This window comes from Phocoena sinus, chromosome 15 (assembly GCF_008692025.1).
Source record: "Phocoena sinus isolate mPhoSin1 chromosome 15, mPhoSin1.pri, whole genome shotgun sequence".
In the NCBI taxonomy this organism is placed as follows: domain Eukaryota; kingdom Metazoa; phylum Chordata; class Mammalia; order Artiodactyla; family Phocoenidae; genus Phocoena; species Phocoena sinus.
In genome coordinates, this window is record NC_045777.1 from 33,386,149 (window position 1) to 33,401,417 (window position 15,269).

The following is a 15,269-nucleotide window of genomic DNA, read 5'->3' on the forward strand; positions in this document are numbered from 1 at the left end:
GAGCCTGAGCCATGTCAAAGGAAAATGTTCTATCATAAATCTCCAGAAATGGAAAAGGTCAAAGTCACCCTCGGTAATTAGCCTGCTGAAATACAGTGGCTCTGCTTTTTGTTTAACCTTTTAGGAAAAGGGCTCCACTCCCACAAGTCTCAACAAGCAGCCTTTTATTAACACATCCTCGACGTGCTTGCCCTTCTTCTTAACCCCTTCCCCCACCTGCAGCCCTAGTAGAACATGTTTTTGGTTTGTTGCTTCAATTTCTTAATTTTGGGTGGATTAGTGTTCCCATCCCAGTACAATCTAAGCGGTCTTAACTGCTTTAAGTCTATGCAACTGTATCACTTTGCAGAGTAAAAGTAAGCTAAATATAGGCAATAAAGAAAAAGCATCATTTTATGCATCCAGAAAAATTGTCAAGCATATACCAACAGTTAAAAAAAAAAGTTTTGGCCAAGCAGGTTAGCAATAATTATGTTAATTTTGGTTTTTGTACAGAAATGCTCTGTCCAGCATAATAGCCATTATTTGTGTGAGCAATTGAGAGCTAGTCTGAACTGAGATATGATGTCAGGGTCAAACACACCCTGGATTTTGAAGGTTTACTATGAAAAAAATAATGTAAAATATCTCATTAGTAATTTTTATGTTTATTACATGTTGAAATAATAATATTCTTATATATTGGGTTAAATAAAAGGCATGATTAAATTTGATTTCGTTTGTTCTTTTTACTTTTTATAAAGTAGCTATTTGAGAATTTAAAATTACAAGTGTGAATCATCCTACACTGTTGGTGGGAATGTAAATTGGTGCAACCACTATGGATACCAGTATGGAGGTTCCTTAAAAAAAATTAAAAACAGAGTTAACATATGATCCAGAAATCCTCCTCCTGGAAAAACTAATTTGAAAAGATACATGCACCCCAATGTTCATAGTAGCATTATTTACAATAGCCAAGATATGGAATCAACCTAAATGTCCATGAATAGATAAAGATGTGCCATATACACACACACACACACACACACACACACACACACACACACACATATATATATACACAATGGAATATTACTCAGCCATAAAAAAGAATGAAATAATGCCATTTGCAGCAACATGGCTGGGCCCAGAGATTATCATACTAAGTGAAGTAAGTCAGTCAGAGAAAGACAAACACCATATGGTAATACTTATATGTGGAATCTAAAAAAATGTACAAATGAACATTTTTTACAAAACAGAAACAGACTCACAGACATAGAGAAAAAAATTATGGTTACCAAAGGGGAAAGGGGTGAGGGAGGGATAAATTAGGAATTTGGGATTAACAGATACATACTACTATACATAAAATAGATAAACAACAAGGACCTACTGTGTAGCACAGGGAATTATATTCAATATCTTCTAATAACGTATAATGGAAAAGAATCTGAAAAAGAATATATATATATATATACTCCTTTTCATATTATATATATATATATATATTCTGAATCACTTTGCTATACACCTGAAGCATTGTAAATCAACTATAATTCAATAAAAAGATTAAAAAGTATTAAAATTACAAATATGTCTCACATTGTATTTCTGTTGGGCAGTGCTGGTGTAGTAGATCAAATTATCCACATATAGGTGGAGAAGAAGGCTTTGATTTGGGCATCACATGATTCTGCATATAATTTTGCCCTATTTTGTATTATTAAATATTTTTTATTGTTTCATCTTCCAGTTATACTGGGATCTTCTAGAAGACAAATAGAATGTGTTAAATATTTCTATGACCCATATTATAGCTAGCACAATACTGAGCACATGACAGGGATTCAACCAGTGCTTATTAGTGAAGTACAACTCAATGGCAGGGAAATTTCTAGATGGATAGATTTCTTTTGGGACTGGTCTAAGGGTAAGAATGTAGGTTTGGTGTAACTACTACATCTCCTGACTGAATATGTCTCACTGTCCTTGAGACCAGTTCTGGCCAATGAGTTGTGAGTGAAAGTGATATTTTCACTTCTGAGTTGAGTAGTTAATTTCCAGAGTGATCCATCATACTGATTAATTGTCTTCCATGTAGAGACTGCTCCTGTTAGCTTGGGTCCCCAACAGACCTGCAATAGACACACAGCTTGAGCAACAAATGATCCTCTGTTGTCTTCAGCTACTGGGTTTCAGAATTCTTTGTCATGGCAGCAAGACACGCTGCTGACTTTTCCCTAACTTGCTATGTGTGCTTGCTGCTGCTGACTGAAAGAGCATGGCTCTTTGACTATAGATTGGTTTTTGAGATGGGGCCCTAGCTTTGTAAACCTTATATTTTACTAATGTTTATTCTTGGTAACCAAATATTAAAAAATAAAAAGAAGATCAGTTTTTCTCATCTCTTAAATTGATGGTGATCTTTGGTAGCAATGTCTGGAGTCAGAAGATCTGCTATTAATTGAATTGAATTAATGATAGTAATGATAATGAAAAGGAAAAGACAAATGAATTATTTTAATCTAAACTGGATGGAGCTGTAAGTTTCCTTTGGGATAACTGTTCAGTCGGCCAACAATTTATTTGCTCCCCCTTCCCTGTCAGTGTCCTGTTTGTCTTAGGTTGGCTTCCCTAGAAGCAGAGTCCAAGACAAAAATTCAGTGACATATGATTTACTGAGAGAGTGCTCTGAAGAGAAAGAAAGTAAGGGAAGCAGGACGGGCAGTGGTAGGAGCTGAGCAGAGACATGAACAAGCTTTGATTCAGTTTTTCCATGGGGAGAACAGGACCATGAATCACACCACAAAAATATTCCCACCCTGATGTAAGGAAGCTGATCTTTTGTATTCCTGTCAGTCAGTCACTAGCTGTGGGCTGCCCTAAGAAGGGCACATAGTGTCCTAGGCAAGGTGGCTTCTTGTGATTCATGGCAATTCTCTAGAGAAGGTGGAATGAGCCGGTAGAGGGTGAGCCATTATCAGCCAATGCTCAGCGCAGTTGAGAGGTGAGTGTGCCCGCCCAGTAAAGGAGATCTTGTTAGGGCACTCATAGCAACTACCACCCTGTACCAGCTATTCCTGAACTGAGGTTCATGCTCAGATATTTTCAGGCTCCTATGTCCAATACCTCTATGTCCTTTTCTTTCTAATTTCACAGTTCACTAATCTAAAAATCAAGCATCAACTGCCTTGCCTCTAAAATGAGAGGAGAGACTTGTTTTCTAAAGCCTCTTCTAACTTTGTAAATCTATGTGTTCTCTTAATAGGTCAAAGGGTGGCAAAAGTTTATCCTTTCCTGATAATAAATGACTTCTGTGGAGAAAATGTAAACCCAAATGAGTAATTCTCAAGGTTTCAGGGCATCCAAACAGGTCAGGAGAGAGTTAGGGTATGGAACCTGGTCAGTGCTGCTCGTCACACTGTGTGATTTGCCACCTAGGCTGATTTTCTAGAGGGCTGACCTTGTCAGGTACCTATGCACCATCTGCTCTCTTCTTGGTGCTGCTGTACTGAGTCCAGAACTTAGGGAAACCTGGTACTGTTAGGGATCAGGGGAGGGGATGTCAGAGGATGAAGCCAGTTCTGTTCTGCTGCGCTTGGCATGTGTAGTAGCAGGAACCATATCAGTCTTCATCAGACCCCTCTGCTTATTTCTCTCTGCTTCCTTTTGATCAGTTACACTTGTCTTTCCATTCTTCCCTTTACCTCCTTTCTCTTCTTTCAAAAAGAGGGGGGAAAAATGAACAAACATAACAAAACAGAAAGAGAGTTATAGATACAGACAACAAACAGGTAGTTGCTAGAAGGGAGGAAAGTAATAGGTGAAGGAAATTAAGAGGTACAAACTTCCAGTTGCAAAATAAATGCGTTACTGGTATGAAATGTAATAATTTTTTAAAGAAGCCAAACTCGTGGAAATAGAGAGTAGGATGGTCATTGCCCAAGGCTGGGGGTGAGAGAAATGGGGGGAGGGGAAGCACTGCAGTGATTGAAACCTACTGTGCCATCCTTTCTCTAGACAGTGACTTCCAAACGGTGGGGCACTGTCTAAATTGCTCAGTACCTGCCAAATGCAGACATCTTTGGAGTAAATTGCTGACTAACTGGCTTAGAAAGGACATATCCAGCACACTATGTCATCAGGATGAGCTGTACTGTAGTGGCTGGGGGACTGGATTCTGGAATCAGACAGCTGGATTTAGATCTAGACCCTACCAGTTATTATGACCTATGTGATCTTGAGCAAGTTACTTAACCTCTGTGTGTCTTTAGTTTCCTGAAAATTTCCCATGAGTTTTGAATCTTCAAATGTAATAGGTACATATTGTCCCAAACAAAAATGATATAATAATCAACAATAAGATAAATCTTTGGGAAGTTATTAAAACACAAATATAAGGAAAGACTTTCATGGGTATCTAGACAGAAAAAGAAATCACTAATTGGGGAGATGTCAGATCACTTTCAAAAATCTACACAGAAAATGCTCAATGACAGAAGACAGTAGAACAAAGTCCACAGGATTCCGAGAAAAAAATGTGAGCTGAGAATTATAGGATGTTGTCCTTCAAGTATAAAGTCAACACAGGAACATTTTCAAAGAGGCAATAATTCATATAATAGAACACCCAAGAGCCCTATTGGATTATTTAATTGCATCAATAAATCAAAGAATCAATATTTTAAAAATTAGAAATGGAGCAGCCACAGTAAAAGATAGGTGGTGATGAGCACTGGTGCTATTTAAATATAAAATAAAACTAAACAACTATTGAAATTACTGTTGCAGAACATACTATAAAACTCAAATATAGGGCTTCCCTTGTGGAGCAGTGGTTGAGAGTCCGCCTGCTGATGCAGGCGACACGGGTTCGTGCCCCGGTCTGGGAAGATCCCACATGCTGCGGAGCAGCTGGGCCCGTGAGCCATGGTCGCTGAGCCTGCGTGTCTGGAGGCTGTGCTCCTCAGCGGGAGAGGCCACAGAAGTGAGAGGCCCGCGTACCCCCTCAAAAAAAAAAAAAAAAACTCAAATATAAAAAACAATGTACATAATAACATTAGGAATGCTAGTTTCCACATTTTTTCACAAAGAGAGTCAATAGATACTATCTAACATAATGTTTTTCGCATTGTTTCTTTTAGAGAGATAATTTAGGAACTGATTCATTTTGTAAAGAAACATTCTTTTCTGAAGTTAAATAGTTCCTTAGCTTTGTTTTTCTTCATTTTTAAATTCAAGAAAAAATACAGTTAAAGCTTTTATTTCAAAATGCCATCATAACATGATCCCATTTTCCTATCTATTGGTTGATTTACCAATCTGATGTCCTCCTTCCTCCCTGCCTTCCATCTTCGGTCCCTCCCATTTCTACATCCAGCCATCCATCCATCCATCCTTCAGCCTGTAGACATATGTAGAAAGATGCTTATGATGAAGATCTTCAAATGTTAGTAACCATTGTTTCTGGGTGAAATAATAAGTAATTTAAAATTTTCTTTGTTATTTTTTTTTATTACTTGAATGGATTACTACAGATGTGTACCATTTTTACAAAAACAATAAAGATCACTTTCAAGGAGAATGATGAAGGATATATGTACTAATATTGTTAAGTAAAAATGAGCACAGCACAAACTGTGTTGTAAAACAATGTGTAAAACAATGGATTTCTGTAAAACAATGAATATAAATATATATAGATGACTAGGCATTTTCCAGAAGGATTCATAATTAACAGACAATGGTGGTTCATAAGAAGAGGTGGCAGGATAAAATGAGAGGGAAACTTCTTTCTTTTCTTTACCCCAAACTCTATAACATACTTACATTGTAATAATGATGGAAAATAAATACTAAAAGAAAAAAACAAGCAGCTAAAGACCATCATTGGACTAGCATCGGAAGACTACTGACAAGTCTATTAGTTCATTTCCTTGCATAATCCTCAAACCTTCATAATCAGTAGATTCTGCCAACCCCTACTCCAGAGATAACAAGAAAGTCAACGGCCAAGCAATAGCACTATTTCCAGGACATTCCCTTTCTTTGTTGGCCTTATTAAATCTCTTTGGTCTCAAAATCAGGTTCTTGTTTGTATTATTGCCTCATACAAGGCATGGCTTTGCCTCTCATTTCTTAAAATAGTTCAGGCCAGTCGCATGTAGGAAATACGTAGACTAAAGAAAGTCTGGAAACAGGGACCTAGCAGAACAAATGCAATGATAAATAGCAATGGACACTTTGATACTAAGGAACAGTGAGGACTGCAATAAACTGAGGCACATCCTGTCTAGAGGGGCAAGCCCACTCAGCTGTGACCACTTTCCACTATGTTGGAATGTGGCACAGTGTGGCAAGATCCTCTGCGGAAGCTAGAAATGGAGATTTATAAATGGAACTTTCAAGTTTTAAAATGTTGTTCAATGAATTCAAATAAAAAAAAAAACAGATCTGTGAAGACCACCCAACACAGGCTTGGACTGTGGGCTGCCATTTTTACTTCTGCTGTAGCAGATGTGTATGCTTGATTGAAGCATTTGAGCTTGATTTGCACTTCTGTGGGAACTGTTGCTGGGTACCGTAGCTCATTGTATATAGATGTGCCTTGTGGCTTAGTAGGCATTAAATTATGTGGCCCTAGAAAAAGATGTTTCCACCCTTTCCTCCTCTTAGCACATTGAAAACCTTCAAGAAATGGAGGGCAAATTAGTGTCCACAGAGGAGATGACATTGTCACCTGTGAGTCAGGATCACAGAATTTCTCAGGCTCCTTGGATGGAAGCAGGGCTGAACTTTGATTGCAGTAAACAACTCCCAACAGTGTCTAGTTTGGGAATCCAACCAAAAGAAACTCAGTCTATTCTTGCTTTCTGTGGATTTGACACAGCCCAAGGACAAATGTGGCTGGTCTGGACTGAATTTGGCTTTGAAATTTGAGCTTTTAGACTCAGAACAGAAAAGGAATGATGAGGTAGGGTAAGAGGTGGAGATGGAAAAGGCATGATCCCTTTGAGTTCACAAAATAAAGAGGCCCACGTCTGCTTGAGAACATTCAGATAAATCAGGCACTAATATAACCACAGCCATAGGTTGCAGTGAAATCAAAGACAGCGATCAGAGTGCAGGGCAGCTACAACAACAAACTCATCTCCTGAATGTCCTGGGTTTCACAACTTCATGGCTCTGTTCTCTCCCTGATGCTATGGCTCTCCCAAAAATGGTCATGAATGACAGCTACTGTTTCCTTTCTTTTCCAGATGCCCCTCTTTGTTTTCTGCTAGGCCATCTCTGTACTGTGGAATCAATTTTTCAGCCTCTCCTTTTTACTTCCTTCCAGATAGATAAGAACCTTAGCATTAAAATGTAGGTGGCATAGCTTTTAATATTAGTTGGAATTTTAGCTTCTACTGGCCTACTTGTACCACCAAAGATGTAGCTTCTGCAGCTACTCTGATTTATTGCATTCTATTTAGTAAAAAATGTCTTGGACATAGCAAGCAAGGCATCAGCATACAAGGCAACATGCATCTTGCCAAGATCTTACAATCTTACAATCTTATTACAAGATAAAGCCCAGGACGCCCCCTGCTTAAGGATGTTCTTTAAGATGGCCCAAAAGGCTAACAGCAACTTGATTAATAATCCCATCTGTTTCACTCCTTGAACTTGTTTCCAGGGAAAATGTGCCTTTGATCACTAGGTGCTGACGAGGGTATAACCTGGCCCGAGGTGTTTCCCTGGAGTGAAATATGCAGCACTTCTCAACTCCCAATTCCATTTAATTTATTGTTTGTTTTTGCTCAAGAAGAGGCTGTTTTTACAGCTGAACAGATTTGGAAGCTGGTTTGGGGTGTTTCATTTCCTTACATGAAAGGTTATAACACAGGGGATGGTAACCAGCTGTTTTCACCTTCACTAAACAGTGAATGAGCCTCTACTGCAGCACAAAGGATTTGAGTTAGTTGTAAGAAGGAACTTCCTTAGAGAGTTACCACCTAGGGCTGAGACTCTGGTCTGGAGGGCTCTTAAAAAGTATGTTGTTGTTTCTCTCAGGGATGGATTATATGAGACCAAGATTAACAGGATTAGACTCAGCTGAACAACTTGCTTCTGTTCCTTCCACTACTGTATCTCTATAAATGATAACCACTAACCAGGCTGGGCCTTTGTGGATAGTTGAGTGACTGGGAGTAAGAAAATTTGAGGGTATTTTTTTTGAGTCTTGGTAAAAGTGTTGTTCCTTTACATCTGATTTTCAAGTAAATGCCACAGCAGTGATGGGCTGGAGTCAGCTAGTGGCTCCCAAGACAGTCAGTTGTTGAATGTTTAGGATTTCTTTCTTTTCTTTTCTTTTCTTTTTTTTTAGCAAGTCAATGTTAAACACAGCTGTTCTTAAAAATTAAATTAGGTAAATTTACAATTAAATAAGTTGTATTAAAAACAAAGTTACAAAATACATATAACTCACCACTTCATAATTATTTTACTACATTTAAATTTTATACGTGTTCTTGTATATATTGTATCTGTATGGTAGAAACAATATACAACGGTGCAATACTGCACATCTCTCCCCAACTGCACATTTTGCAACATTGCATTGGCAGGTTGAAATCTCTCATGGTGGGAGTATTTACACTATGGAACTTGGCAGACTGTATAAATCAGGTTTTTCCCAGAGCCAAGGGTTTAATATTTATTAGCACACTTACACGGAAGAAAGAAGAAGACAGAGGACAGAGAAGAAAGATAATTGGGGTGGGGAGAAAGGGGGAGCGAGAGGGAGAAAAGAAGATGAAGATGGAGGAGGAAAGAGAGGGGAGAGAGACTATTATACTTTCTCAATATTTTATATTGCCTTAATATTGTCACAAGTCTTTTAAAAGTCAGTTTATTACCAAAGAAAAGCCATTTTTGAAAAAGAAAACACTCAGAATTTCTTAGTCCAAAAACTCCCTTTATTTTACCTTGAACTAAATTAGCACAAGTAAAATGACTCGGTGGTAACACTTATACATCAGACCTTCCTCCACTTCATCACTTACCATCTAAGCCACTACTGCTTAACAGAAAGATAATATGGGCCACATATGCAATTTTAAATTTTCTAGTAATTAAATTAATAATAAAATCAAAAGAAACAGGAGATATTAATTTTAGTCATACATTTTATTTCACTCAATTTTTCCAAAAATTATCATTTCAGCATAAAACAAAGATAAAAATATTTGTGAGAAGTTTTACATTTTTTGGTAATATATCTTTGAAATTTGGTGTGTAGTTTACACTTACAGCACATCTCAATCAGACTAGCCACATTTCAAGTGTTCCATAGCACATGCAGCTCGTGGCTACCATGTTGGACAGTGCGGGTCTATTCAGGGATGCAAAGGCTGGTCAGTGGCTGTTGCTGATGTAGATGCTCATGCTCCCAGTGTGCACAGACTGTGCACATAGAGGTTGATCTTATGTTAGTGCTAGATGGACCCTGAAGTCCAGCTCATCCTACTCTCAAACTGTAGATGTAGGATGAATGAACTTCACAGAGTTGTTAACTTGTCCTAATTTACACATCAGTATGCTCAGTGTTTTTAACTAGACCTTAGGCCTTGGCTTCTGAATTGTGCCGTGCTTATAGATTTCCAACTGTTATATCCCTAAGGTTCCATCATCTACCAGCTGAGTGACTTTGGGCCAATTAGTCAACCTCTCCGTGCCTCAAGTTCCTCATATATAAAATGAAAAAAAATAGTATTTACTTCCTTGGGGTGTTCATATATATAGATGTTCATTTAAGATATGCTATAGAATACTTAGAATAAAGTTTGGTGTCTAATAACTGTACAATAAATGTTTGCTCATATTGTCATAATATTATAAAATGAACATTTAATGGTTTGAGTAAAGAGAATACTAGTACAGGAAATAAAGGGACTGTTATTGGATAGTTCTTAATCTGGAAATGCTAAGTTGGTTTATAATTACTTGTATAATCAGTTGTATAAGAATGTATATGTATCAGATTGTCATTTGTTGAATGTTTAGATAATAATTTTGCTTTTTGTTTAAAAGAGAAATGTATTTTCTGCTTCTAAGTGTCACTATTCTTACTAAGATTGTAAGTTTTTATGTATTTTTAAGAAGGCTTAATACTGATGTATAATGATGTCAATTTATTCTTTTTTTTTTCTTTTTTTTTTTTGCAGTTTGTAATTCCGAAAGATTTCAGAAGTAGGCTTCCACCTAGTCTCTCCATCCCACCTCCCAAATTCTCTTGAAGCACAGCATAAAAAGAGAGAATTTTCACACTGAACACTTCACAGGGGAGTTTGAAAAGGAAATTGATAGGCAAATCAAAATGTGTGAGACTTGCTCAGGTCAAAGCATCCAAATCCCTAGGCACTTTGTGAGCACCTGCTGTATGCCCAAGCTGGAGTCTCTACAGTCAGGCCTCAGGGCAACCTACCTGTTTCCCTTCTGTGTCTTTTGCAGTGGCTTTGCTGGTCCTTCCATGCCCACAGCTGTGCTGGCTTAACAGAAACTAAGGCAGATGCCACAGAAGCAAAACTGAAGAACCAGCCACAGCCAGATAGGGCCAAAATGGTGATAGTCAACCACACTGAATCAGTTCCAGCCTGACCAAGAGGGCAGCACCTGCACAGATGAGACGCAGTGTGTCTGAAAGTTACCTTTGTCTTGTTACCATGCAGAGATCTCTGCCCAGACAGGGGACTTGCACTTTGCTAGGCACAATTATTGCCATATGCAAAGGAACCCAAAGGACTACCCATGCTCTGGCTGTTTCTGGAAATCGCTGTCCCTTTCCCCAATTCTGATGGCATGGGCTCTCCCTTCCTATTCCTTGATCAACAAATAAATTTTCGGTTCTGCTTTTTAAAAAAGCCATATATATAGCTTCATAACATTGTTCCCCTTCACTGGACATTTCTAATATTTGATAATTGACTTATGTTTCTCAGTAGAATTTTCATGCTGCTTTGTCATGTCCATGTGGGCCATTGTTATTTGATCAACACAAGCTCTGGCATGATTTAAAGGAGTGTAATTAATACAGCTATGCTGGAATTGCTTAAGAAGTGGACATGACATTTCCATTACCCAAAAAGGTGTAATAATTAATGAGAATAAATGTCACTGGGATAAATAATGAAGAGGTTAATACTTTTAGATATTGTCAGTATTTTAATCAATCATTCAATCAATGCAATTTTTCTCCTAATGTATATTTCACACTTGGCCAGGGAATTATGGAAAACATTATTTAACTCAATTGAAAAAAAACTGAATTACCACAGTATATTCAGCACTGTTCATGGTGCAATCAGGGAACACTTTAAAAAATGTATATAATGGTTAGCCAGACTCATCAAGAAAAAAAGGGAGAAGACACCAATCAATAGAATTAGAAATGAAAAAGGAGAAGTAACAACTGACGCTGCAGAAATACAAAAGATCATGAGAGATTACTACAAGCAACTCTATGCCAATAAAATGGACAACCTGGAAGAAATGGACAAATTCTTAGAAATGGAAAACCTTCCAAGACTGAACCAGGAAGAAATAGAAACTATGAACAGACCAATAAAAAGCACTGAAATTGAAACTGTGATAAAAACTCTTCCAAAAGGGCTTCCCTGTTGGCACAGTGGTTGAGAGTCCACCTGCCGATGTAGGGGACATGGGATCGTGCCCCGGTCAGGGAGGATGCTACATGCCACAGAGCAGCTAGGCCTGTGAGCCATGGACACTGAGCCTACGTGTCTGGAGTCTGTGTTCTGCAATGGGAGAGGCCACAACAGTGAGACAGCCACATAACAAAAAACAAACAAACAAAAAACTCTTCCAACAAACAAAAGCCCAGGACCAGATGGCTACACAGGCGAATTTTATCAAATATTCAGAGAAGAGCTAACACCTATCCTCCTCAAACTCTTCCAAAATATAGCAGAGGGAGGAAAACTCCCAAACTCATTCTATGAGGCTACCATCATCCAGATACCAAAACCAGACAAAGATGTCACAAAGAAAGAAAAATACAGGCCAATATCACTGATGAACATAGATGCAAAAATCCTCAACAAAATACTAGCAAACAAAATCCAACAGCATATTAAAGGGATTATATACCATGATCAAGTGGGGTTTATCCCAGGAATGCAAGGATTCTTCAATATACGCAAATCAATCAATGTGATACACCATATTAACAATTTGAAGGAGAAAAACCATATGATCATCTCAATCGATGCAGAGAAAGCTTTCGACAAAATTCAACACCCATTTATGATAAAAACCCTGCAGAAAGAAGGCATAGAGGGAATTTTCCTCAACATAAAAAGGCCATATATAACAAACACACAGCCAACATAGGCCTCAATGGTGAAAAACTGAAACCAATTCTACTAAGATCAGGAACAAGACAAGGTTGTCGACTCTCACCACTATTATTCAACATCATTTTAGAAGTTTTAGCCACAGCAATCAGAGAAGAAAAAGAAATAAAAGGAATCCAAATCGGAAAAGAAGAAGTAAAGCTGTCACTGTTTGCAGATGACGTGATACTATACATAGAGAATCCTAAAGATGCTACCAGAAAACTACTAGAGCTAATCAATGAATTTGGTAAAGTAGCAGGATACAAAATTAATGCACAGAAATCTCTTGCATTCCTATACACTAATGATGAAAAATCTGAAAGTGAAATTAAGAAAACACTCCCATTCACCACTGCAACAAAAAGAATAAAATATCTAGGAATAAACCTACCTAAGGAGACAAAGGACCTGTATGCAGAAAATTATAAGACACTGATGAAAGAAATTAAAGATGATAAAAATAGATGGAGAGATATACCATGTTCTTGGATGGGAAGAATCAACATTGTGAAAATGACTCTACTACTCAAAGCAATCTACAGATTCAGTGCAATCCCTATCAAACTACCACTGGCATTTTTCACAGAACTAGAACAAAAAATTTCGCAATTTGTATGGAAACACAAAAGACCCCGAATAGCCAAAGCAATCTTGAGAACGAAAAAAGGAGCTGGAGGAATCAGGCTCCTTGACTTCAGACTATATTACAAAGCAACAGTAATCAAGACAGTATGGTACTGGCACAAAAACAGAAAGATAGATCAGTGGAACAGGATAGAAAGCCCAGAGATAAACCCACGCACATATGGACACCTTATCTTTGATAAAGGAGGCAGGAATGTACAGTGGAGAAAGGACAGCCTCTTCAATAAATGGTGCTGGGAAAACTGGACAGGTACATGTAAAAGTATGAGATTAGATCACTCCCTAACACCATACACAAAAATAAGCTCAAAATGGATTAAAGACCTAAATGTAAGGCCAGAAACTATCAAACTCTTAGAGGAAAACATAGGAAGAACATTCTATGACATAAATCACAGCAAGATCCTTTCTGACCCACCTCCTAGAGTAATGGAAATAAAAACAAAAATAAACAAATGGGACCTAATGAAACTTCAAAGCTTTTGCACAGCAAAGGAAACCATAACCAAGACCAAAAGACAACCCTCAGAATGGGAGAAAACATTTGCAAATGAAGCAACTGACAAAGGATTAATCTCCAAAATTTACAAGCAGCTCATGCAGCTCAATAACAAAAAAACAAACAACCCCATCCAAAAATGGGCAGAAGACCTAAATAGACATTTCTCCAAAGAAGATATACAGAATGCCAACAAACACATGAAAGAATGCTCAACATCATTAATCATTAGAGAAATGCAAATCAAAACTACAATGAGATATCATCTCACACCAGTCAGAATGGCCATCATCAAAAAATCTAGAAACAATAAATGCTGGAGAGGGTGTGGAGAAAAGGGGACACTCTTGCACTGCTGGTGGGAATGTGAATTGGTTCAGCTACTATGGAGAACAGTATGGAGGTTCCTTAAAAAACTACAAATAGAATTACCATATGATCCAGCAATCCCACTACTGGGCATATACCCTGAGAAAACCAAAATTCAACAAGAGTCATGTACCAAAATGTTCATTGCAGCTCTATTTACAATAGCCCAGAGATGGAAACAACCTAAGCACCCATCATCGGATGAATGGATAAAGAAGATGTGGCACATATACACAATGGAATATTACTCAGCCTTAAAAAGAAATGAAATTGAGCTATTTGTAATGAGATGGATAGACCTAGAGTCTGTCATACAGAGTGAAGTAAGTCAGAAAGAAAAAGACAACTACCGTATGCTAACACATATATATGGAATTTAAGGAAAAAAAAATGTCATGAAGAACCTAGGGGTAAGACAGGAATAAAGACGCAGACCTACTGGAGAACGGACTTGAGGATATGGGGAGGGGGAAGGGTGAGTTTTGACAGGGCGAGAGAGAGTCATGGACATATACACACTAACAAACGTAGTAAGGTAGATAGCTGGGGGGGAAGCAGCCGCAAGGCACAGGGATATTAGCTCGGTGCTTTGTGACAGCCTGGAGGGGTGGGATGGGGAGAGTGGGAGGGAGGGAGACGCAAGAGGGAAGACATATGGGAACATATGTATATGTATAGCTGATTCACTTTGTTATAAAGCAGAAACTAACACACCATTGTAAAGCAATTATACCCCAATAAAGATGTTTTAAAAAAAAAAAAAAAAAAAAAAGAATATTCATATTTTGACCTAGCAAGTCCACAAGAATGATTTTATCTTAAGGAAATAATGAAAGACTTACAAGACGTGGCTGAAAGTTTATATCTTGTAGCATTTTTTCTAAGTCAAAATTGCAGATGATTTACATATTTGAAAGGAGGAAATTTGTTAAACAAATCATGATATGGACAAAAACTGAATATGGAAAAAAAAGGTCACAATAAACAATGTAATCCCATTTTTGTTTCTCAAAAAAAAAAAAAAACTACCACTGGCATTTTTCACAGAACTAGAACAAAAAAATTCACAATTTGTATGGAAACACAAAAGACCCCAAGTACCCAAAGCAATCTTGGGAACAATAAATGGATCTGGAGGAATCAGGCTCCCTGACTTCAGACTATACTACAAAGCTACAGTAATCAAGACAGTATGGTACTGGCACAAAAACAGAAATATAGATCAATGGAACAGGATAGAAAGCCCAGGGATAAACCCACGCACATATGGTCACCTTATGTTTGATAAAGGAGGCAAGAATATACAGTGGAGAAAAGACAGCCTCTTCAATAAGTGGTACTGGGAAAACTGGACACGTACATGTAAAAGTATG